General features: G+C 45.6%; 1 protein-coding gene across 9 annotated transcripts in view; it reads right to left on the reverse strand.

Moving 5' to 3' along the window:
* Positions 1–24,630, reverse strand: part of MAP4K4 (mitogen-activated protein kinase kinase kinase kinase 4) — a 165,515-nt gene that overhangs the window by 61,022 nt on the left and 79,863 nt on the right. The gene's annotated exons all lie outside the window — the stretch shown is intronic.

Raw genomic sequence — 24,630 nt, forward strand, 5'->3', positions numbered from 1 at the left:
GGTGTAAGATAATTAAAAAAATAAAAAAAATTTAAAAATAGGTGGCCAGACCAAAATTGTTCTGTTCCAGATTCAGGAACCTTTTTTTCCAGGGTAAAGTTGATTTCATCCCAATGTGGACATCCGAAAGAGGACAAACAATGTGCACCCTACCGGTGTTTACTTCTCCCCACTAACTACAAAAGGAGGATGAGGTCATTAGCCAAGATCCAGCCACCAATCTTGCAGATGTCTCACATCAGGGCGAGATGAATCCCACCCAAAAATCTCACCGGATAAGACCGTTTCCGCACAGGTCTCCGCACGGACACATGCGTGTTAGGGAGGGCAAGCTGCAGCCTGCAGCAGAGATCCTCCTGTGCAGAGGGAGGTGTTTCGGTGGCCGTCCTGGGATTTGGACAGAAGGTCCCTCACCTCCTCCCGACAACACACGTGCTGCACCCCTGCCACAAACAGTCCCACCATTTGCAGAGGCGCCAGGATCACAAAAGGGGAAAATTAAAACCGACTGAGGCGAGAGACTGTCATTCTCATGAAGGAATACAAAAGTACATCCTTTTTTCTTGGAGGAGAGAGGCAGCTGGTGAGCCCTTCCTAGTGATTTTATGCAGCTGGCATCAATTACCACTTTAAGCCATTATCTATGGATACAAACTCCCACTGAAACCTTCTTTGTCTGGCCTGTGATGGGGCTGGTGTAAGTGTTTTATACTTATACATTCGCTGTCTGTTTGTGACAGCATGTCTGATTACCAGTAATTTTTGCAGTAAGCTATACTTTTGCAAGACTCACGTGGTTAAATCAAGCTTGGAGCGGCTTTCCTCTCCCTTTCCATGCATTTCCCTTCAGAGATTAAATGGACATGTCAGCATCTCTAGGGATGTCTAACCGCAACACTGTTTTATCAAAACGACTTTGCCTGTAAGATTAAAAACTGCATACGATGCCTGCACAGAAATTCACCTATGTATACTAAGGTAATTTCTAACTATTTGAATTAGCACATTAAAAATAAAACCAGGCGTGTTACCTCTCAGCATGCCACCTAGCGACAACCCGATCAGCTTGCTTATAGCTGTAGCACAAGATCTCCACACTGCCTGCTCTTCCATTCATCATTGCACTCTAAATAACAGATTTTTATTTTTTTTGCACACAGACAGCAAATCAATGACTTATTTTCATTACATTCACCATTTACAAAACTGTGATGACTTAAGTATCTGACCACTTTAAGTATCTGAACATGGTTGCACTGGAGTAACTCCCAGTCAAATAAAAGCTACTAGAGCAGATCCATGGAAGGAATATTAATCTGGACAGCTTAATTACGCAATTTCAACACATTTTCCAAAGGTAACCACCACCCCCACCCACCCCCCATCATTATTGCAAGAAAATCCTGCTTATTTATACAAATTCTTAGAAGATGAGGAATTCAGAAGCACTTTGCTGGACATCACAGTAGGGAGGCAGAAGAAGGGAACTACAGCTCTAGAAGTGCCAGAAGCAGGGAGGACGTAACCAAAGGAAAAGAAAAATCACTCCATGCCTGCCTTGTTTTTATATCCTTCCCTAAACATCATTGTCTCTGTGCCTCAGGAGACCAAGCATAACAGTCCCGACCTGCCCCAGCGCTGCAACTGGTATGAGATGGCTATGAGAATCTGTCTCTGAGAAACACACCTTGGGGAGTAAAGGGGGAATAACACTGTTTTCCAAGCTCTGTAGCACAAGGAAGTTATTTCAGGAGCTGAATTAAAAAAAAAACCCAAACACCTAAAGGTACCGCGAGGAAGTATCCCAGAGCATGTAAGTGGTGACTTTCCATCCACACTCCTGTGGGTGGAAGAGCTGCCTGGCCACTGCTCTTTGCTATGGCTGTTGATTCTGCCCTCTCAAAGGATGGCACAGGTCGGGGAGGAGAAACTCAGGACAATTTCAGAGGACTTTATTTACCCTAGTAGTACGATGAGGGGAAACGTCAATGAGGAAACACAGCCTACCGAAGATAAAACAGGACAATGTTCCGTAATGAAGGCAAGAGCAAGTTTATCTAGCCCGCCAGATGATTTATATGCTGCCTTAAATCAGTTTGCAGAGGAATACAAACTGGTCCCTTCAGTAACTTTCCTTTCTGATTTAAGAAATGAGACAGTGACAAATCTCAGCTCTCCCTGCACAAACGGCATCCAGTCATTTTAAGCTACAGCCAAATGTTTTAAGAATTAATACCACTCCCCAACAGTGGAAAGCCAAACAGACAGGCAAGGGGGTATGGGGAAAGCAAAGCCTCCAAGTCCCCTTTCCTTTGCTTTCCCAATGCTGCCCATGAAACTCTGCCTGCCTGTACGCAGGCAGCTGCAGAGACTGGAGAACGGTGGCTGGAGACGTTGTACCTGGAGTTTCAGAGTAAGCTGCGCTGCTGGGGATCACAAGCTCCAGCCTGTGGGATTTGGGAATCTTTAAATGATGGGACAGTTGGGATCTCCGTGGAGGTGCAGGCAGCAGCCTCAGCCCGGCACTGGGAGGGGAAAGGGAGTGCAAACCTATAGATGCACGGAGTGGTGGAAAGGAAACTGGTTTGCCTTCAGAGGGACCAGAACCATGGCGACTCAGCCTTTCCTTCACCATCTCCCCCCAGCAGGCAAGTTGAAGAAAAACAGGAGAAGCCCACAAGAAACCCAGTTTATTTTCCTTTCCACTTCCTCTCACTTTTCATTTCTGCTCTCCACCCACATAAACCAAAATTTTTAAAAGTCCTAAAAGGCACCAAATGCAAACAAAAATCTTCCTGGATAAATCACGACACCAACTTTTACAAACCACAATTCTGCTTGTGTGTCACATCCTCCCTCCTCCCCGCATCCCAGACCTGGCCAGCATCCATACGGAGATGAATCCGTCCAGGACAGGGAAAGTCTGAATAGTGCCTAGCACAATAGGTGACCTTTTCTGGTGCTGGAATCCATAATATACACACTTGTTAATAAAGTTCTCACACACAGAGGGAGATGTTTTGGTGAGAAGAGTTAGGGCAGTATGGCACACAGCGCGGTATTTGAATCGGGAGCTGTGGTGCTGCCTCCAAGCTGGGAAGGAGATTGTAATTTTGGGAGGAACCTAACCACAAGAGCAACGAGACTCCGAGTGCTGGGCAAGTCCCTGCCAGCGCCTGCCAAGGTAGGAAGTTTGTATAAAGCAGAGCAGTTTACAGTGTGTAGAAAACATGCAACATGAAGAAACGCGATCCTCTCCAACGCCACAAGAGAGTGTCAGAATTGGGAGTATGATATAAAATAGCTCTTAAAAGAAAACACCAAACATGGGCTTCTTGGGAGGGAAAGCCTAAACTGTTTAAAAGAAAAGACTTTAATCAAGATGTGCAGTAAACATTTAACAAGTCCATATACAGTCCCTCCTAAATCTTAACATACGAGAGCCTTCAAGTTTCTTATTACATCCTGTCTCTCCTGAGAGTCTTTTACAGAACCTTTCAGCTTTGTAACCCTCAAGCTAAAGACCTCATGCAAGTTTATTTCCCTTCTGTCTCTCCTCTCTGTTACCTTTTCAACCCTAGCATTCGTGGTGCCTGTCCCACTTCACATGCAAGGTTTCTCTTTCACAGAACGTTTACCCACCCGCAGACTCTTCCCACCTTGCCATCAGCATGTTCATTTTTCTGTTACTGTCCTTCAAGTCCTTCCCAAATACGCACTTGTTCAAAGGCCTGCAGACTGTTCGCCCCTAGGAAAACGTGTCCGTCACACCACACGCTCAGTGACACTGAAGGAGCACTGGACATCCAGCAAGCAGCAGCATGGGTGGTGAGCATCACCCCACCATCACTGTGAGGGCGCCTCTCAGACTTTGCCCCTTGTCCACTTAATGCAGTCTGTGCAGAGAAAGCCCTTCATGGGCTTTACTATTTGTGAGCTTTCTGGAGCCCATTCTTGTCACCGAGAGCTGCCTACCAGCCTCTGAGCCGGTTCCGCCGCCGGCACAGAGCCCTGCTGCCAGAAGCAGCAGACCGGCAAGGCTCTGCTCAGGCAGAGCGATCGCAGAAGGCGGTTGTGATGCTTTGTCAAGGGTCAAAAAAAAAAAAAAAAAAAAAAAAAAAAAAAAAAAAAATCTTAGTTTTTGTCAGAACTGGCTGGGAGAACAGGGCTACCCTTATGACCACGTTTGGTTACCTTCAGTGGCAAGATTTCATCAAGCAGGTTAGAAACACACTTCCCAATGCATGCAAGACAGAGGCTGCTTTGTCCCCCCCCTTGGCACAGCACCCTCTCTACTGCATGCTAAGGCACCATCTGAAACAAGAGAGAAAATGAGCCAAATTGTTCGCAATGGTGCCATCGCTGAGGCCGCAGCCATAAAGCAACAATTAAGTTAACTGGACAAAAAAGCATGAGGGAGGGCCAGCTCTTAAGCAGGGTCGCAGCACTGCCCGAAGGAGCCTGTGTAGCAGCATTGTGCAGGCACAGGAGACGGAATCACGTGCAGGCAGGAAGGAGCCAAAAAACCACATGAAGACAATACTTGTCTGTTGTCTCCCCCCCAAACCACCTCCTCTGCCAATCACTCTGACGACAATATTTTCTTTCTTCCTTGATGTGCCCCCGGTGCCTTTGCCGGTCACTGAATGAGCTGCGCCGAAGGCACAGAGACTGCACCGCTGCTGACCTCCCCCAGTAAAACCCCAGGATGCCATGGGCTTTTCCGAAGACAACCAAGAGAGAAACCTCCTCAGGGCAAATGCCTTCAACCATTTCCAATGCTACTCCCTCGATGGTGGTCACGATTACTTAAAAGAGTTTTCTGCTCAGATTGCATGTTTATCCCAGCTATACAATTCAACTGTCCGTCCTCATCAAGCCTAAATTATTTACAAGTTATGCAACAAGCTAGCCCTGTACTGACATCTTCAGAGCTCTCATAAAAGAGGGAAGGTTTAATACCCTACTTCCATTACTAGTATTCACACTAAAAATGCCTGTTGCTCTACAATTCTACATCCAGTCTCAGGTTTTTTTGTGATCAGAACAAGCCCTTGCTAGCAGATAGGAAAAATAAGTCTGTGTGTGAAGGAAAGAAATTAGAACTATTTCCTTTATGCAAAGCTCCGGGCTCAGACAATAACAGGAGACAGAGATGCTGGAGAGAAAACAGGCTTACGCACAAAGCCAAAAAGTTGCACAGCTTTTCTAATTTCAATCTCAGTGTGCATTTGATGCCAAGGAAAGCAGCATCTCTGGGGGCAACAGAGCCAGGGGAGGTGTTTGCCTGCTGCTTGGCCCCTGTTCCCTCCAAACAGTGTGAAGCTCCACCACTCCCCACCTGGAGGGCAGATCTCCTTCCCAAAGGGGACCAAAACATGGGTCCCTCCCTGCACGTGCAGTCCAGACACTGCTGGGCCACAATATGGACCTGGGAGATGGAAAAGGCTCCCAAGTCCTGCAGGTTTAATGAAGCTGAAGACATTCACCAAGAAACTAAAGTTGAAATTAAGCTTTAACTTTAAGGGGAGTGGGGCAGAAGGCAAAGACCTGAGAAAGGAGAGAAAACAAAAGGCTGAAATGACTGCAGGTGGATTCGCCACGTACCAAAGACCACACAGAAGCTATATGAGCAGAAATTTATGCTGGGAAGGTAAAATACATTAAAAATGGCAGTTCTGGCATAACACAAATGTTATTCTAGTACATACGTCATGAAAACCTATAATTACATGAACATACCCATTGACCTACAGGACAGATTCATTCAGTATATAAAGCCTCACACCCACAGTGACCAACAAGTCCTGCAGATGAACAGGGAAGAGGGATTTATGTACAACATCTCTTTCATTTCATACATTGAAAGAAACACAAATGCTAAAAACCAGACAAAATACCCCAACAGTTTGTGATCATGAACCCAAAAGCTGTAACTATGCATACCCAGAACAGGAACAGAACAAAGGAGAGGAAGGAAAAGAAAACCCACTTTGGCATTTCCTTGAGGCTGTTTTACATTGGATCCTTTATTAAAAAGAGATGGGGCTGGAGAACTACCTGATAAGAGAAATTCAGAAGCTCCATCACATGCTGCCATTTCTTTGACTAACAGCAATGATACATTATTTAAGCCAATAACATTATTTAAGACACAAGCAAACACACAAATTTGTGAAGGAGAGGGAGCAGACTGGTGATGGTACTCCAAAAATCAATCCTATGTTAAAAAGTAAAAATAATAATAAATAAATAAATATGGTGAGGCATGAATGAGTGCCACCACAACTGCCAGCAGTGAGCAGCTGGCAGCCATGAAGCAAGCACCTTGCACTTTCAGGAGACACAGCCCCACCGGTGACCTTCACCCCTCTATGGGACGAGTCCCACCTCAGGTGGACAGACCTGTCTCCTTATGAGCACCTTTCCCCCCATGCTAAATTGCAGGCACCCAGGGCAGCTACATTCCAGGCTTCAGCACAACCACTACACGCCTAAAAGTACACAGAATGAACCCAGGCTTTGGTCATTGGTAGCATCAAGGGTTAAGGCCAGCAAACAGCCACATGAAGGCTACAAGTTTTATTACCGACTTTTGGCTTTTGAACCCAAATCAACTGGTAGGTGGAAGAAGAACTTCGTAACACATTGCTAATCCCTCAGCTGTCCGCATTCCCTACATCTTCTAGGCTTTAATTAAGCAAATCCGCCTCATTAAAATATTGCGAGTGATGCAATTTTTCCTTCCAAATATTTAAAACTCTGTCTGCAACACTAACAAAGCCCCGCATTTTGTCAGAAAATGAGTACTAAGAAAAGCCCTGAAAACAAAATTACTGCATTTTCTTTGCAGTCCACCAATCCATTTCGATAAAGTGACATGCTTCACTTAGCTCATTACTATGAAGAAAGAGATTTAACGCTTCTTTTCTAAAGTGGTGTACCTCTACACCTGCCAGATGAAACGACATCTAACAGACAGCCCTCACATCCCCAAACATGGAAGGTAATATGTTGGCTTAGGAGCTAATACCCATGTTTAACACCTGTTGTACGTGCTGCCAGTAACCTATGCTCTGTTTTACGCCCACAAAAGGAAAACTTCAAATTTTGGGCTACGTTACAGCCTCCAAAAAAACTTCTTGTAAGCAAGGACTAGTGTGAGATCATGATCTGACTTATTCAACACAAGGTTTCTTTTGTGAAGCCGCCAAAATATGTAAATTGCCCAGGAATAAAAGGAATCGTCCGATCTGTACATGTGTCTTACAAACACGATTGAATGACACAGTGCGAGCGCGCGAGCCCTTACAAGTTTTAGTTTCAGGTAAGCTTTGCCTAAAGGTTGAACACTTCAGCTCCTCTGGTCCAATATTAGTCACTGCTCAACCTCTGTTGGTAATCTGCAGCCTTCTCCCCCGCCTTACGCAAACAAAGTACTGAGAATGCAAAACGCCAGGGGCGGACAGGGAGGACCCAAGAGTCCCGTTCCTCTCATCAGATAAGGGGCAGAAGGGATCACAAAGAAAGCTGCGACACCAGCCCGACACCAGCCCACCATCGTGTGTTTGAGAACAGGCTGAATATACACTTGTCCACGCAGATCATGGGCGGCCGAGGCGAGGAGAAGGGAGAAGACCTGACCAAGCCCTACAGCCTTGTCAAATTCCATTTTCAATTTTAAAAATACCCCAGAAAATAACTTTGGTTTCTTTCACTGACAGTGCAAGCAAAGACTGCTTTGGAAGCCGGCAGGAGGAAGCTTGCTCCTCCTCCCTTTGCCACCACCTCCCCACCTTCTCTTCCTTCTCTCTCTGGTCTGGTGAGGAGAACTGCTCCCCCCAGCAGCGACAGAGCGGAGGTTTAACATCAGGTCGGTAGCGTCAGCCCTACACACACCTCCAAAAATAGCCTGTCCAAGCCCTCAAACCACCTGCCTCTTCCTGGGGAGGAAGGGGCTGCTTCTGCAAAGGGCACCCAGGCCCATGACCGATGCCAGACCTGACACGGGATTTCTGCTCCTCCACGCTCTTCTGTACCATTCCTGAAACCTATAACCCAACAGCAGCTTTGGGGGTGAAAAAGCACCACCAACCTCAGCTACTCTGTGGGAATAAACACCAAAGAAATAACTAGAAATACATGGGTTGAGAGCAGCTTTGCTGGAGCAAAGACCTCTCTTCAATTTGCTTGTTCACGTAAGAATAAGATCCACGCTTCTAACCCTACGGGTTTTCAAGGCAGGCAGGAAGGAATACGGATATTGTATTTTACCTCCAAAATACACTTGCGCTCAGAAATACAACTCTTTTTTAAAAAGGAAATCCATTGCAGAATGATTTACAACTGACTGACAAGATGATGATGATGACTCTGTAATTATCAGGTCCAATCATTCAAATTACAATTTACCAGCAGACACACAAACTACTTGATTCACAGCTAACATTTTCTTCAGCGCACACTAGGTCCTTTCCTAAAACAAGAGAGGAGACAGACAACCTCTATCAGTAACACATAAATGTGGCTGCTGACGAGAGGAATTCAGGGACGTCTGCGAGGGACAAATTTCCCTTCGTGTTTGTGCCAAACCCTTCCGGAGGACAGATGACAACCAGGGCTCCAACTGAAAGGTTTTTCCTTTGTATACAGACAGGAACAGCTGTTAGATAGGTACAAAGGTATGGCCACGTCTGGGCACGTGTGATAAGTGAGTTCTTCATAAAATTGGTTGCTGAGGTTTTGATTTTCTTTGGTAGATTAATGCTGACTTATGCACAGCATTTAAAATCACCCTGCGCTGCCAAAGCTCTATAAAGGCTGTGCACTTTAGTGTACAAGTAAGTGCATTTGGCATGAGGCCACGATGTACAAAATCATTTTCATGCAGCTGCCAGCAGAAGGGAACTATATTCTTGGACCAGATGTTTTTGTTGTCGGCGCTGCCAAGCACGCCTGGAAACCTCACAGCTGAGCAGTGCTGCAGGAGTGAATTAACAATGAACAGAGCCACAAGATGCTCGTGTCCATCTATCAGAGGGGGCACCACGGCCCCTCCTTCTCTCTTCCTCCCCCTCTCCGAGCAAGGAAGCTGCCGATAGCTGGCTAATTATTTACCTGCCCGAGAAGAAAAAGCCCTTCTGCTCCATCAGGATAAATAAAAGCAACAAACACTTGCAGAAAATATTACACCTCAGCTGCATTTACCCTTAGCTGAGCAGGCGACAAAGAGACCACAATTAACAGCCAAGAAAATAGGAAATGAGAAAGTATAACTGGTCCGAATAATACAGTACAGGTTTGTTTTTGCTGCTGGGCTGTGAACAAGCTTGCATTTATTAAAACAGTATTTCACGTAAAAAATCAGAGCCGCTAGGGCATCCCACTCTCCAGTTTAAAAACAAACAGCTCGGATCCCACCACAAGTCTCTCACTCTTGAGACGAAACCCTGGGAGCCCTGGCAGGAGTCTGGGGACAGGATACCGCTTCCCAACCCTGACACTGGCTCCCGGTGAGGCTCGTCTGCTCTGCACCCTGCTGTCCCTTGCCTTTCGCCGAGCAGAGGGGACCTCTGGGGCTACAGGGACAGAAATGACACATCATCAGCCAGCTGCTTAAAACTGCTGTAGGCACAGCAGGCAAAAAGCAGTCTGAATAAGGGAACAACAAGGGAGCCAGCACCGACACCTGGGTGCTGATAAGAAGAAAATGAGGTTTACTCAGTCCAAAACTCTTCCTTGACAGGCCCACCCTAATTCAACCACAAAGTCTGTAAGAGAAACTCGAGCAGCCAGGCCACCCCAAGCCACTGTCAAAAAGTGACACTCAGCAACTTGACTGCAAAATAAATGCATGCCTAATGTGTTTTACTAAAATCCTCCAGGACGGGAATAATCTGCTTTCCCTCAGACAAGATTATCTTTTCAGTTTCCCCAGCCTCCAGTAACCACCACCACCTGCACCAAACTTGGCCCCAGCCTGCCCAGCTACCTCCAATGCCCAGAGCAGTGCCTTTGTTAAGGAGAGGGGGCTGGAGCACCTCTCCTATGAGGACAGGCTAAGAGAGTTGGGATTGTTCAGCCTGGAGAAGAGAAGGCTCAGGGGAGACCTTACACCAGCCTGCCAGTACCTAAAGGGGGCCTACAGGAGAGATGGGGAGGGACTCTTTATCAAGGAGTTGAGCGACAGGACGAGGGGTAGTGGTTTTAAACTGGAAGAGGGTAGATTAGATATTGGGAAGAAATTCTTAACTGTGAAGGTGGTGAGATACTGGAACAGGTTTCCCAGAGAAGCTGCGGATGCCCCATCCCTGGAGACATTCAAGGCCAGGCTGGATGGGGCTTTGAGCAGCCTGGTCTGGTGGGAGGTGTCCCTGCCCAGGGCAGGGGGGTTAGAACTGCATGATCTTTAACATCCCTTCCAACCCAAACCATTCCATGATTCTATAATTCCTTAAGGATAAATTTAATTCAAAAGTTACATGTTTAAAATAAAAGAAACAAAAACCAGACAGCCTCTCTTGTCTGGATAAAAAGTCTCCTTCTCAGGGACTTTTCCCTTAAAACAAAAGTAATGCTATCACTATAGGGTCTCAGGGGAACACGATTCATGAGCAGGAAAAGGCCTGTAATTCTGTGCTCACGTACTCACCCCAACAGATATTACAACTTTTTACTATGCTAGTCCCGTAACATGACCAAGTGACAGTCTGAAAAAATCTTCCCCTTAATCACACTGATTTGAAAACAAACAAAGAGCAATTAGCCCAGCCAAAGCATGGGGGATGGAGGGAGGGGGGGCATTTACATTCGAAGGTGGAAACCCGGATTGTTTGGAGAGCTTCAAAAATGCGGAGGATATGCTAAAGGCACCAGATTTGCTTAGAGTGGAGCTGTGTGACAATGAAGCCAAGCACAAAGGGACAGGCTGCAGCAACCCTGCCAGCTCCCACTCCACCACCGAGGCAAGGATCGGATCCGCCGGTCGGTTTGGAAACATTACCAAGCAGCCATGGAAGCAGGAGAAATCCCACACACAGCAAACCGGACCTCTCCAATAGCTGGAGAGAGGCAGCTAAGTGAAAGACCATGTGTCGCGGAGGTCAGCTTCTGCCAGACTCCAGGCATCTGAACAAAGCCCGTCACGGCTGGAGGCTCCTCTCCTGTGGTTTTCCTGCAGCCTCATGCCTCCAACAGGCGCATGGAGAAATCCCAAAGCCCAGTCAAAAAGGAAAGCCTCACAGAAAATGTTGGTTAAATTGGTTAAGCTTGTCTTTGCCGGTTTACTAACAAATGACACTCTGCTAGGAAAAGCCTTTAGCTGCGCTCTGGCTGGCATGAATTAAAAAGCGAGGGGTGGGGGGTAAAGAATAGGAAAAGGAAGAACAGGGAGGCTATTATAAAGATAGCAAAACATAATTAAAAAAAATAAAAAAGGAAGTTCTAAGTTTGTGGGTGCTTTTTTCTTTTTTTCTTTTTTGACAACTCTACCCAAATCAGCTCCATCTGTAGTCTCTGAGCATCTGGGGGTTTCTGCCAAAGTGATCAGTAGCAAAGAGCTAGCATTTGTCTTTGAATCGCAGCCATTATGTGCTCCAGCGTTCCCACACCACGGAGAGAAATCGGAGGCGCTCGCAATTCTCCCTGGGCTGACGCCGAGCCGCCGATCCAAAGCACAAGGGATGACGGCAGTGCATGTGCACTGCCACTTATAAAGGCAAGGCACGGTGGAAAAAAAAGGACATTGCCGCTTTTCATGACCTATAAAACTTCCTCACTGAAAGCAGGCTTGGCTGAGGGCAGCCCTCCAACTCATTGGCAAACCTCTTCAAAGCAAGACACCCAGCTAAGGTTGTCTTTCATACAATACAGCCCTTATTCCCTCCTGCATTTGGTTCGTGAGTAGACACTTTTCCCCAGGAACCGTAGCATGTAGAACCCTGCAACAGTCACAACCCAGTTTTGGACACCTCTCCCCAACACCAACACTGGGGCTCTGTCCTGGAGAGTGGGCATGTAGTCACACGCACACCAGCAACCTACACATCCCATCCTCTTCCCTTCAGGGAAGAGCAGGATGCCGCAAAACCCTTTATCTGCTGTTAGATGCCCACCAGCCCTACTCGCCTCGTACCTGGAGGGCCAGGTAAGGCCCTGTTTTACCATTCATTTTGTAAAGATGATTAAAAGAAAAGGTTAAAAAGGAAAAAAAATAATGATGAAACAAGTTCTCTGAATGGAAGATGCAAAAACCACTGAATACCAGTGAGGTCCTACTAGCGTTACTCGAAGGTCTCTGTCGCGTTGCTGTGTAGCAGGTTTCAGAAGAAACTTCTGTCTCTTGACATCATGTGGAAGGCAAGCAGGTTTCTCGCTCTGAAGCCCTCTAGTGATGGCCACAAGCACAGCAGTCACACGAGTACTCACTCTGAGTGCAACCAGGAGGAAAAAATACAGACAAACCCTTGCGTAAGAGATCACTGCTCATCGGCCACGCCAGGTCAAGATGGCCATGTCTCAAGGAGCATGTAAAAGCATTTGCGACTCTTTATACACATTCTAAGTAGCTATTTGTCTGATGAATATGGGTATTTTCTGAACAATCATGGATTAGACCCCTAATCCAAAATGGGCATCAATCCATCACGAGTGGTTCTTAATTAAGACCCAGAAAAAAAAATATGGAAAACTCACAAGAATGTAGGCTTGATACTAAATGTCTTTTTTTTTCCAGTCTCAAACACTGAAATGCAACTTTTTGACCTATATTGTGCCTTAAAAATAGGAACAATCTCTGCTGTCCACTGAATATACAGCTCATGAATCCCCTTCAGTTTCCACAACTATATTCATCCCCTCCATTATCGAGCTGTAGCGAAGACCAGTAGAAGAAACCTTTTTTTTTTTTTTTAAAGAAAATTAATTCCAGTGAATTAGCAATGGTTCCACACAAGCATACACAGCAAGGGCAGACTGGGCTTTTGTTTCAGACTTCACTTAAAGCAAACAGATGTCTTTCAAAGGTAGATCTGCTCTGGCTACCTGGATTAGACCACTAAAGAGTTGTTTTCTTTTGCCATTCACTAACCAATTCACCATTAAACTCGAGATCAACAAGGTTCTTTGCCTGCAAATATGGGTCATGGCCCAAAATGTGGTTCACATAAGCCAGTCTCTAGCGGGTGACCAAATCAGAGGCAGCTGGCATCACACATCCTCAGCACAGGTTTTTTGGCTCCACCATTGGAACCGAACTCGCCACACAGCGGTTCTTTGCTCTGACATTATCCTGAACGCTGGAATCCAGAATCACAATAAATGTTATGGAAATCATCCAAAGCAGAAAGTGAAGTAATTTCTGAGGCAAGCAAGCAGACTAAAAATAGCCTGCTGCGCAGTGGAAAGAATCAGAGGGTGGGGGAATCCCTGCAAAAGACCTTCACACTCCGTTCTTTATTCCTAAATCTGCAGGTGTGGAGCACTGTAAACAGTCCTTCAGCAGCCACCGCAGGTGGCCGAGGAAAACGCGGACAGACTGCTGGAAAAGCATTGCAGCGGGCTTTCCTCCCGGGTTCCTGCTGCAAAGGGATGGCTGCATGGACGCGGTTCCCCAGGCAGCCTCATGGCCGTAACCCTGAGGAGATGCTGAAGATGATGTTGATGATGCAGGCCAGCTCACGGCCGAAGCCTCTCCTTCTCCCTGTCTTGCCCAGCCCCTCTCACCCACCCCCGAGCCTGCTTTTGCTGGGGTGAAAAGAGTAGAAAGGTAATCTGTATTTAAAAAAAAAAAGAAAATACTTCCTTGCCAGTGGAGCTCTCTGAAGGATGGGACTGGATAGATGCTGGTAACAAGGGGAGCTGGGAAAGGGCAGGAAGAGAGGCAGGGCTGCTCCTGCAGTAGCAGCTAGACATCAAATTGGCTTTGCTGTGCTGTAAAACCACATCTCAAGGGAGAAGTAAATAGAAAATAGGGAAAACCCCTAGACACCTGTGTCAGGAGGAAGCACTGGTATCACAACAGGATGCCATCTGAACATTTACAAATAGAAAATGCAACTGTTCCTCCTTTCTTTCCTAACAGTGGGAGAAATCCTCTCCTAAATTTACACGGGTCTTTGTTTGTTTACATTTGTAGGCATGGGAAAGAGCATTTACATGCTGATCCATCCATTTTTACAAGAATGGTTCAAACTCTTAACAATTTGTGTTGCAAATCAAGACTAGGCAAGGTACATTTCCCGAACTCTTTTATCAAGAATTGAGGAGCAGCAGCAACTCTGAAATAGGAACCAACATCACCCTCAGGGACTCAAATTTGAGCGGAGACTTGTTTAACAATGCAGCCCCCTCTGATCTATACATCAGTGCAACTATCATTTTATAACTGACTCAAGGCCCTACATTTAAATAAATTGTTGCTAAGGGGCGTAGCAAAAGAGGCGAAAAGAAAAATTCAGAGTGAAAAACAACTAACTAAATTATAAAAAAAAAAAAGGGGTTGTCTCAAAGCCTCAAAGAGAGGAAACACCAATAAATGCTAGAGGTAAAATATGCAAGAGACAAATAAACCCCTCCTTAATGGTGCTGCCTCTGCATCACTCTTTCCACAGCAGTGACTCAGGGCCGCCCGGCCGGGAGGACAGGTTAGCACAAGGGGAGCCAAGCAGACAGCAGCCACTGGGATGCTCGTTCTCTCTGCTGCCCGTGGTCTCTCTGCCCAATTACATTTCCATTCGGTAAAATATTCCACATAAGAAACCAATTTTCAGGAATCCTTTCTTGCTCTCGCATGCAGAGCCAAGGTGCTTTGCCAGGCCGGTAACAGTTATCTGAAGGTCTGTGGGCTGCTGCATTTACACTAGGATTTCCACTTAGTTTTCCACCAACTCCAGAAGCAAACGCTAAAACTCAGTTCAGGAAGAAGGAGCTACAGCAGAAAATATCCCCGCTCTACTGAAACACTGCAGAAACACCTCATACATCAACCAACATGCAAAAAACCTGAAAGTTCATTTCTGGAGCTGACCTCTCCACTAGGCAGAGAGGGACGTTTGTGAAGACCCCCATCACTCTGCAGAATGAGATGCAAAGGAGAGCAGGCTGTTGAACTCTCACCATGCCTTTTGCACCAGTGATGTGCTGAGTAAAGAAGCTACCATTTTACCTGCTGAACATGAGGCAAAACACAACAGCAATGTGCTCCCCACGCAGGAACAGCAGCTGCTTCTGCAGCTAACTCGCTCACTTCTCACAGACACCCCTTTCCAGATCAAAACATTTGAGAAATAAAGCCTGACATGAAAAAAATCAACAGGGAATCAGAACAAAAAGATGCTTCCTTGGCTAGACTCCCATCGGTCTAATCATGCTTGAAGCAGGGTCTTACTAAAAGAGACAGCACGGGCAGGAGAGCAAAACTAGACTGTGTGCTTATTACGAAGCACCAATCTTTGCAATTTAATAACACCACCTTTGCACTTTCATTTAGCAGTAGAAAATGTTCTCTGCCAGAGAGGCTATATGAAGCACACTCAGTGGGTTTTAATCCCTTTTGAATTAAACCTATCTAGAGGAATGTACATAGGCTCCTTGTTGGAAAGGACCCGAGATATTTCTAGGCTCAGGAGACAAACAGCATCTTCTCCTGCATTGATCAATTGAACTAGTTTGCACAGCATCTTCAAGGCTCTTTTAACACTTAGCTCAACCGTGTGCTTCCCATTGCATTTTTAAGAGATTGGGCATCGGGGGAGAAGAACGCTTTCCTGTTAGGCACAAGGGGAGCATTCATCATGGTTACAAGTCAGCTTAGAATACAATGAATTCCCAGGTCCCTGCGCATTAGCACTTGCTGCCATAATCTCTAGTTTTAGGAGCTGGGCTTTAAGACTGTATTTTACCCAACAACTCCCTACACAATCACTCAAACTGTGCCTTGCAAAAGGAGCACTGTTGAGGGACTTAGAGTAAACATTTTTGTCTCATTAAATGCTGGAGAGTAACATTGCTATTTTATGTTTATATATACACATGCACATGTTAAGAAAGAGGTGGAGAGAGATCACGCAGGATAATCTCAAATGTACAATACCATTTGTGGGCCTGCAAACTAAAGAAAGAACCAGAGGGAGATTTTAAAATGCTTAAAAGTAGCTTGCATGTGCTACCCTGCACACATTCCTATAGCTGCAGCACTCACTTGAAAGCCAAGCATCAGAACTTTTCTTTTTTAAAAGAAAAAAGAAGTAATCTACCTCCTCCTCCTGATTTACTGCAAAACAGTGGCCAGCTGGCTGATAACGGACAGTGGCTAAGGCCTGCCTACCATTCCCAAAGCTGGAGCTATAAATTTCAGCCCCTCTCTCTCCACGCAGCCTGCCAGTTTTCACATAACTCGTCGGGACTTTGTATCTTTGGAATTTCTCCTCCTCATTAAACTTGGCCCAAGTTGGCCAGCAGATCCAAATGGTATTTGGTGGAAAAGAAGGCAAGGACACACATGCTATCGCCAAGGAGCCTCATTTCCTTAGGAAGTCAAGATAAAAATGTGGAATGTCACAGTAAAAACAGGAGGAGCCCACAGGCAGGTGCGGTTTATGAAACTACAATTAAACACAGCCAAGGAAGATTACATTTCAAGCAGATATATCTACTTTAACATAAACAGCAAATTAATTCTCCTGTCTTTGATCCTAATGCCCAAGTCAGATTTTAAAGTGCACCTCCGAAAAACAGCAGCTCACACTGGAACCTGGGATCTCTTGCTTATCTATTCAGGCAGGAGGAGTACACCACACACCCGGGTTCAGCCTAGATACTTGCTAAAATGAAAAGCACGATGCTCTGTCACAATCCTGGTTGGTTTTACTCTGCCCAAACTGGCAAGAGCACACATGCTCTAACACTGTATTGACAGGGTTGCCTTGTTTTCCTCGAGCAGACAATACGTCTGATTCACTGGGGGTAAATTGAGCTGTGCTGTGTGTCTGACAGAAATGATACAAAATGCAGCCCCATACTTTTTGCTATTATCTGCACACAAAACATTTCTGTTTCCCATCAGAACTCCAATCTCCTCAGACAGCTCGAACAAACATTGCTCAGCGCTTGGGAAGGCAGCAGTGAACTGCTCACATTGAGGCCACCAGCACCAACACTCCCCTCGGCTCAGAAGAAATGCTCCATCACTAGAACCCGCACAGGCTATTGCTCAAATTCATGTTATTGCAGGTATGACCGGTAGGTTAAATATCATGATTGTGAAAGCATCCGCACGCTACCCACACTGAGCTTTCACCACTGCTAGTATGAGGGTCCAGATTTCCCTAATACAGATGCTAGCAATCATCCATAAACATATGAAATCACATTGTCATTAGTGACTTCCCCATCAATGCTAACAGCAGGTGTCAAGAGTAGGCTGCAGGTACCAAGCCTAAGGACTGAAGAAAAATAGGCACAGGATTACATTTAAACGCATGAGTACTGCCCACTTGGAGTAATAAACAGTGCCTAGAAGTTGGAATTCAAGCACTTGTCCCTACTCATTACAATGGTAACAGACGTCAGTAGCTCACCTAGATGACTTATCCATTCCTTCTGAGTGTGTCAATGCAGTTATATCGTCAGACCAAAGGAAAAAAAAAATTAAGAAAAAAGTCCAGACTTGCCCAAGAGCTCAAGACTTGCAGAGAAATTTTCTTAATATGTAATCCTGCCCCTCCGCCAATGGAACTCAGCCGTAGCCTACACAGCCTTCTAGTTTCCATTATGCTCCAGTACCAAACGTGTGCTCTCACATACTGATGAGCAATAACAGATCTCAGAGCCACAGCTGAGGAGTGTATCCTGAGCATCATCTGTTGTGCTACAGCAGAGTTTTACCTGGTTCTCTTACAGCCAGCTAGGCAAAATTTTAAAGCTGACTCCCTAAAATTAAGAGATTCTTCTGCGCTCCAAACTACAGAAAAGTTCCCTTTATGTGGCCATAAATTCAGTTTGTATAACCCGAACTACATTAGAGTTTACGAAGCACTGGCAAAACATTTTCTGCTAGACAGGACAAAAACCTTGCACATCAGACCTGGCATAAGCACACAGATGAGGAGAAGGCAGAGGCAACAAAGCTTTCCTTGCAATTTCTCAACACAGTGATCAACCTTGTGATCCACGATCAACCTTGAGTATGAAGCCATCTCCTGGCCTCAGCTAAAAAGCCATGCAACAGGAACAGCACTAAACGAGCATCACGAAGCCTTCACAGTCAAAGCTCTTTTGCTGTTGACAGATAATAGATGTTGGTGAGGCAGCAATGGTGCCCTCAAGGATCTTCATGGCAAAAGGAAAACATCTGTTTCTTCCAGCCTTGAAACAGGCTCCAAAACAAGCATGTTAAAATATAGAGAGGGGGATACCCACAAGGACAACTGACAATAGGCTGTGCATGCAAACACTTCAACTCAGGTGGAAACCTTGCTCTGAGAAGAAACCGTATACTGAAAAAAGCAGAGAAACATGCATGTATGGATGTTTTACATCTCTTTTCTTCTTTTTCCCTACCACATAGTACCAGTGTGAAGTTGTTCTTTGCCGGGACACAGCAACGCAAAGCCTTCGTGCTCAACACCAGCTCTCTCTAGTCAACCCCCGTTGCCTATCATTTCCCAAGCTGCCTGACAACGGCCACGGCTTTGTGCCCTGACCTCTAACTGCCTGTGGAGCACCCTATTCAACCTTCCTGTTGCAGCCACACCAAACCTGGCATTCTCCCCTTCCCAAATAAGCTTCTCCAGCCCCACAGTCTTGCTAACACCCCCTAGGACTCGGATGAGGAGAGTGAAAGTTTGCCCTTAATACAAACGGGTGCCAGCACTGCTCCACAAAAGTTTCTTGGCCCAGATCCAAACATCACAGACCTGACTCAAGCTGGGTGTCAGATATATCTGCCTTGCTAGGAGATAAAGTCACTGCTCCCTGTATGACAGTCAGGACAAAAGGCTCTCCAGAGTTAAACGTCGCTCTGCTGTGTTAGGAACTACAAGCTGGAAGGCTCAGCCCTGCTCGGCCACCCAAGGACAGGGGTGTTGCGACATGCCTGACACAGTGTGAAGACAGAGAGGACCACCTCTGCCCGACCCGAGCCGGGGTCCCGCAGAGAAATGGGCAGCACGCGTGGAGCTGAGGGGGGCTGCAGCAGAGCCCAGTCCCACGCAGACCTCAGCCAGCACTGCAGGGCTGAGCCCCCCGGCATCAGGGGAAGAAGTGTGCCAAGCTGCCAAGGGAAGGCATGCAGCAGAGGTAGGTGCGGGATCTCAAATTAAGGAGGGAAGCCGACAATTATATAAATACTCTGCAGCTCAAAAAAGGCTGCCCCACTGGTTGCAAGACTAGCCTAGCTCTTTTTGACCTCCTCCCAAACCAGACATTACAGCTCAAAGGACTGTTCTGCCCAGCTATGTTTTCCTCTGAAATGTAATAGAAAGTTCCCAGTGGCCTTTTTTTTTCTTTTCTTTTCTTTTCTTTCCTTTTCTTTTCTTTTCTTTTCTTTTCTTTTCTTTTCTTTTCTTTTCTTTTCTTTTCTTTTCTTTTCTTTTCTTTTCCTTTTTGACCTAATCCCTGGAAGAGATCAGAGGTTAATCAATCAGCTTCAGGAGAGACTGGACAGCTGGGCTGTCCACATTGTAAATACCTTTCCTATTTATTCCTTTTCCACAGAACGATTCTTTGTTTTGCCAGGTAACTGTTTAAACCAAAGACTACAAAATTTTGTACAGGCTCATAGTAAGCAACCTCACATTTGAGGGACAAGCAAGCAGGGTGCCAGTACCCCTCATGGGAACAATCTGGATTTTTAGGTCCTTGATCCATTTTCCCCGTTTCATACATATCAAGAGGAAGGGACATGGCAAAGGCTTTTGGTAACTACTGGCTTCAGGTTTGCTTTGGCTAAATTCGCAGTAAGTACAGGCATGGACTGGTATAGAAGTACTTTATCAGGCAGCTGCACTAAGCCAGGTAAATCCAGATAAAGGAAAGCAGTGCATTCATGTCTCCACACTAAAAGGCCAGCCCATACTCAGCTTCTCCAAACTGGCTTGACCCAGTTCTGTTGTACAGTGCTGTGAAGATCTGCATTTCCCAGTCTTCTAAAGTGAGGCATCAACTTTTTAATTTTTTTTCCCCTCCAAACAGATGAAAATCCACAGACTGCCTTTGGGTTTTCATGAAAAAAAAAAAACACACATAAAAGTTAGGGCAAACTTGGTGTTTATTATTTCTGTTTTCTCTTCATTTTGTCTGCCTGCATGTGTGGCAACACATACGCACACATTTTTATTTATCTGCGGTCTTTCTGCAGACCAATTTTGGGATATTTTATGGACAACGGATAGATCATCCACATGACCACAGTTTATAACATCACGTGGGCCGTAAGGTACAGACTCACAAGAATCAAAGTGACTTGCCTACTGCAACAGAAAAAAGCAGTCAGCAGAGTCAGGAAGACGGCAATGAATAATTTGGGTAACCTTTCCTGTCTAGGTACAGGAGATGTACCACATTTCTCTGCAGGCCGGGAGGTTTTGGTTTGGGGTTGTTAATTTTTCTGCAGAGCACGTACAGAAAGGGCAAGACAGGCAAGCACTAAAAGCAATCCAGCTTCTTTCATAAATCAGCAGGATACAGTATCCAGTTGTTTACTTAGCATAATTTTACACAGACTAGACTGGACAAGTCATGAAACACTGGGCACAAGAGCTGAGAAATGCTGCTATTAAAAAGGCATGCGGAAAACTTTCCCAAGGGATGCCAAGAGTGTGTGTGGGAAGAGGTAGGAGGAAGAAGCAGCAGCGTCAGGGGTTATAACAAACAGAAAAGAAGCGATTGTGTTTTTCCCTCAAAATCAGTTACTAAACCTTTCAAAGAGAAAAGCATTGCTGGAAGGGGAACACAGGAGTGACACTGGAAACAACCGTGCAGCTGCGAAGAAAACCTCCAAAAGAGTTAAGCAGAGTCAAGCCGCCTGTTCAGGGTGTAATGCAAGTTAACAGCTTGGATGCTGATTTGCCAAGTAAGCTTTGCGAAGGTTTTAAACGTTATTTGCTTCACAAGAAAATGGATTCTTCTAACTAAACACTGCCAAATCTTGCAGCGTACTTGTGTTGCATCTGATAACATCAGTCACGGCTCACTTGGTAGGCTGCAGTGCTGCCCAGCAGGACGCAGCCAGGAGCCCATGGAAACCTAACAGCACGGTCAGCGAGTGGAAGGGGTCGAGGCGGGCTGAACACCGCCTTCTCCAAAACAATGCCCCAAAAGGAACAGAGACACCTTACAATAAAAAGATTAAAGACAGACTACAGGAATCTCACAAATAATGCCCCCCTCCACATCACGCGTGCAGCACGAGATTCATCCTACATATGTACATTTTGGAAAACAATTTTTAAAGTGTGTATAGGCTGATAGTTCATATTGTTCCCCTTTTACGGTCATTGGGCTCGTTCCAACAACAGAATAGCTTTCAATTCATGAGGACTGGTGTGGTTTTTGTTTTTATTTGTTCTACGCGCCAGTGAAATTTTTTCACCCTACATGTGCTCTAGCTTCTCTTTCAGAAAGTGAAAATAGGACCTACACATGCACCATTCTGTAGGAAGACTGATAGATCCTTAGATCTTACAGATCCTTTAAGTGCTTGCTTTAGTGCTGTAGATCTAAAGATCTATAAAGATCCATACAATCTTCTAGATCTTTTCTTAATTTGTTTAGAGAGGAGGAAAGTGGAAAAGACAGGAAAGTTTCATGCACATCAACACCCCCCCAATGTTTCAGGCAGCAGTACTGACTAGTCATAATATATTCAAAGATCAAGCTGATATCTTCAGCCCACCTCCTCTTTTCTCATCCTTACCACCATTCTTTTCAAAATTAAAATCTGAAGAGAAAACCACAAGAAAAGCTGAGAAGGATGAAGAGTATTTCCACAGCACCATGTACATTACAGAGATGTAATGTTTCTTCCAACATCTCTCGTTGGAGGTTATACTACCTTGTTTTCCTCATGCCAACCAAAACTTTTTAAGGAAAGCCTTCATTCTGATTTTGACATTCCTCCCACTTGGGTGATCAAAGCTTTACAGCCCAGAACTGATGTAACCTCACTGGTCCTGAGCACTGTGTGAAAAGCAGAATCAAGGCCTTGAAAACTGAAAATTTGGGGCGTGCCCACAGAGCTAGCCAACTCATTAGGCTTTCTAATTTGTTAAGAGTTTGGCAAAGCAAGCACTGGATCAGAGGTATCCCAGAAGAAAGATAGTCTATAGGATAGGACAGGATAGGACAGGACAGGACAGGACAGGACAGGACAGGACAGGACAGGACAGGACATTTCAGTTGGAAGGGACCTACAGCGATCATCTAGTCCAACTGCCTGACCAATTCAGGGATGACCAAAAGTTAAAGCATGTTGTTAAGGGCATTGTCCAAATGTCCTTAAACACTGACAGGTCTGGTCCATCAACCACCTGTCTCGGAAGACAGTTCCAGTGTTTGACCAACCTCTCAGTAAAGAAACGCTTCCCAATGCCCAGTCTAAACCTCCCTTTGTGCACCCTTGAACCATTCCCATGTGTCCTATCACTGGATACCAAGGGAGAAGAGCTCAGCACCTCCCTCCCCACTCCGCCTCCTCAGGAAGCTGTAGAGCAATGAGGTCCCCCCTCAACCTCCTTCTCCCCAGACTAAACAAGTCCAAAGTCCTTAGCCGCTCCTCACAGGACATGCCTTCCAGCCCTTTCACCAGCTCTGTTGTCCTCCTCTGGATGCATTCAAGGACCTTTAACATCCTTCTTAAATCACCACAGAGGCACAGATCACCTAGACCTTCAGTAGCCACTCATTAAAAAAAAAAAAAAAAAAAAAAAAAAAATCACAATTTCAGTTTTGTATAAGTTTCCACTCATTTCTCTTTCCCCATGGGCATGGACACAGTTAGTTACCATTAAGCTACAAGAGCAGTTTATCTAACTGCCCTCTTGAAGCTAAATTTGAAGGTAAATTTGAGGCTGTGGTTCCTTCAGCGTTTCTTTTGGGGCAGTGCTGAGGGTAGCAGTCACTGCCCCCTCTGTCCCTACACTCTTTCCTCCCACAAAACCCATAAGTTGTGGTGAGCTAGAACCAGGATGGAGCTGCAGCTCCATCCTTCCCATCAGCAAAAGGTGTTCATGAATCCACCCCTTGAGGAATGGAAGCCATGGCTTGATGATATGGCCATCTCTAGCAGCAATGCCAATTTGAGCTACTACCCCTTCTCCCCCATGGCTATCAGTAACTCTTTTCCAATCTCAAGCCACCTTCCTCATAGCGACAGCACAACTGTTTGTAATGTCATGTGCTAAACTAGATCAATGAACCTATCCAGGTTATAAATAACTGGGGGAAAAAAGAGGAGTGAGGGTATTTTTAATCTGAAACTGGGTCCTGTTCACTGATCCAGGTCACCATCTAGCCCCAGGGCAGTTGTGCTGGCACAAGTGTTGGGGACAGGCAAGAAACCAGTGAGCAAGAGTGGTCAGGAATATCTTACAGCCGCATCTGCCACTGAGAAAATGGTACATGCAACCGTATCACCCAGGCCTTGTGTTAGCAACAGTATCATCCACGCCTGGTGCTAAAAAGCAGAGCTGACTTAGCACGACTTGGAAGAATTTGCACCACATTTTTAGCCTCCGCAGGCTCATTACTTTGAAGCAAAAACACATGAGCTCCACTGGTAGGAACGACAACACTTTTAAGCTGCATGGGGCTAACTTCTCCAAACTCCTCCCTGTGACTGCCCTTCATCCCCTAAAAAAGCATGAGCTTGTGAGATAAAAGATAGACAGTGCCAATATACAACTAGTGTTTCAAAACCAGCCAAAAATTACAGAAAGTTTCAAAATACGAGCCATCTCCCGCAACATGAGCTCAGCCATACTATAGACAGCAGTTTTCAATTGTTTTCCTTTTGCTGTGCAACCTCTTTATTGCAACTGTTTGTGATTAACATATGCTATTAAAAACAGAGGGAGTGTGCAGTACAGCCAATCTTAATGTTACGAAGAAGCCTTCATCGTGCACACAGTCCAGCAAGCTGCCCTGTGTAAAACTGCTGGCACAAATGGAAACGTTTGCTGTGCAAAGAACGCTCACTGCATGTCAACGCACCTTTGTCACCTTCTCTTCTGCTTGTTAACTGCAGCAAAATAGCACTGCCTCCTCATGAAGGCAGCCCTTGAAAATCTCCAGCTGAAAATTGATTTTTATCAGGCTGTCTTCCAAAACAAGAATGTCTACCTCTTGGCAGAAACAACAGCTTAAGTTAGAGAGTGGCAGTCACACTGCCCATCCATCACAAGCAGATTCAGAGATATGACTGAAGTCCTATCAGTTGACCTAACCCTGCCTTCTTGCTTTCCTCCCTTTCCTGCATGTTTACCCATTACACGCCAGCCACTCACCCAGGAGCTTGTGTCCAAGGCCATTTTTACCGTTGGCGCCTATACACACACCAAAATATAAAGCATTTTGCAGTAACACCCTTGTAGGAGTTTTTCTTAATATAACCAGCTTGCCAAAGACCCCCTACTT

The sequence above is a fragment of the Chroicocephalus ridibundus genome, chromosome 1, assembly GCF_963924245.1.
Source record: "Chroicocephalus ridibundus chromosome 1, bChrRid1.1, whole genome shotgun sequence".
NCBI lineage: Eukaryota > Metazoa > Chordata > Aves > Charadriiformes > Laridae > Chroicocephalus > Chroicocephalus ridibundus.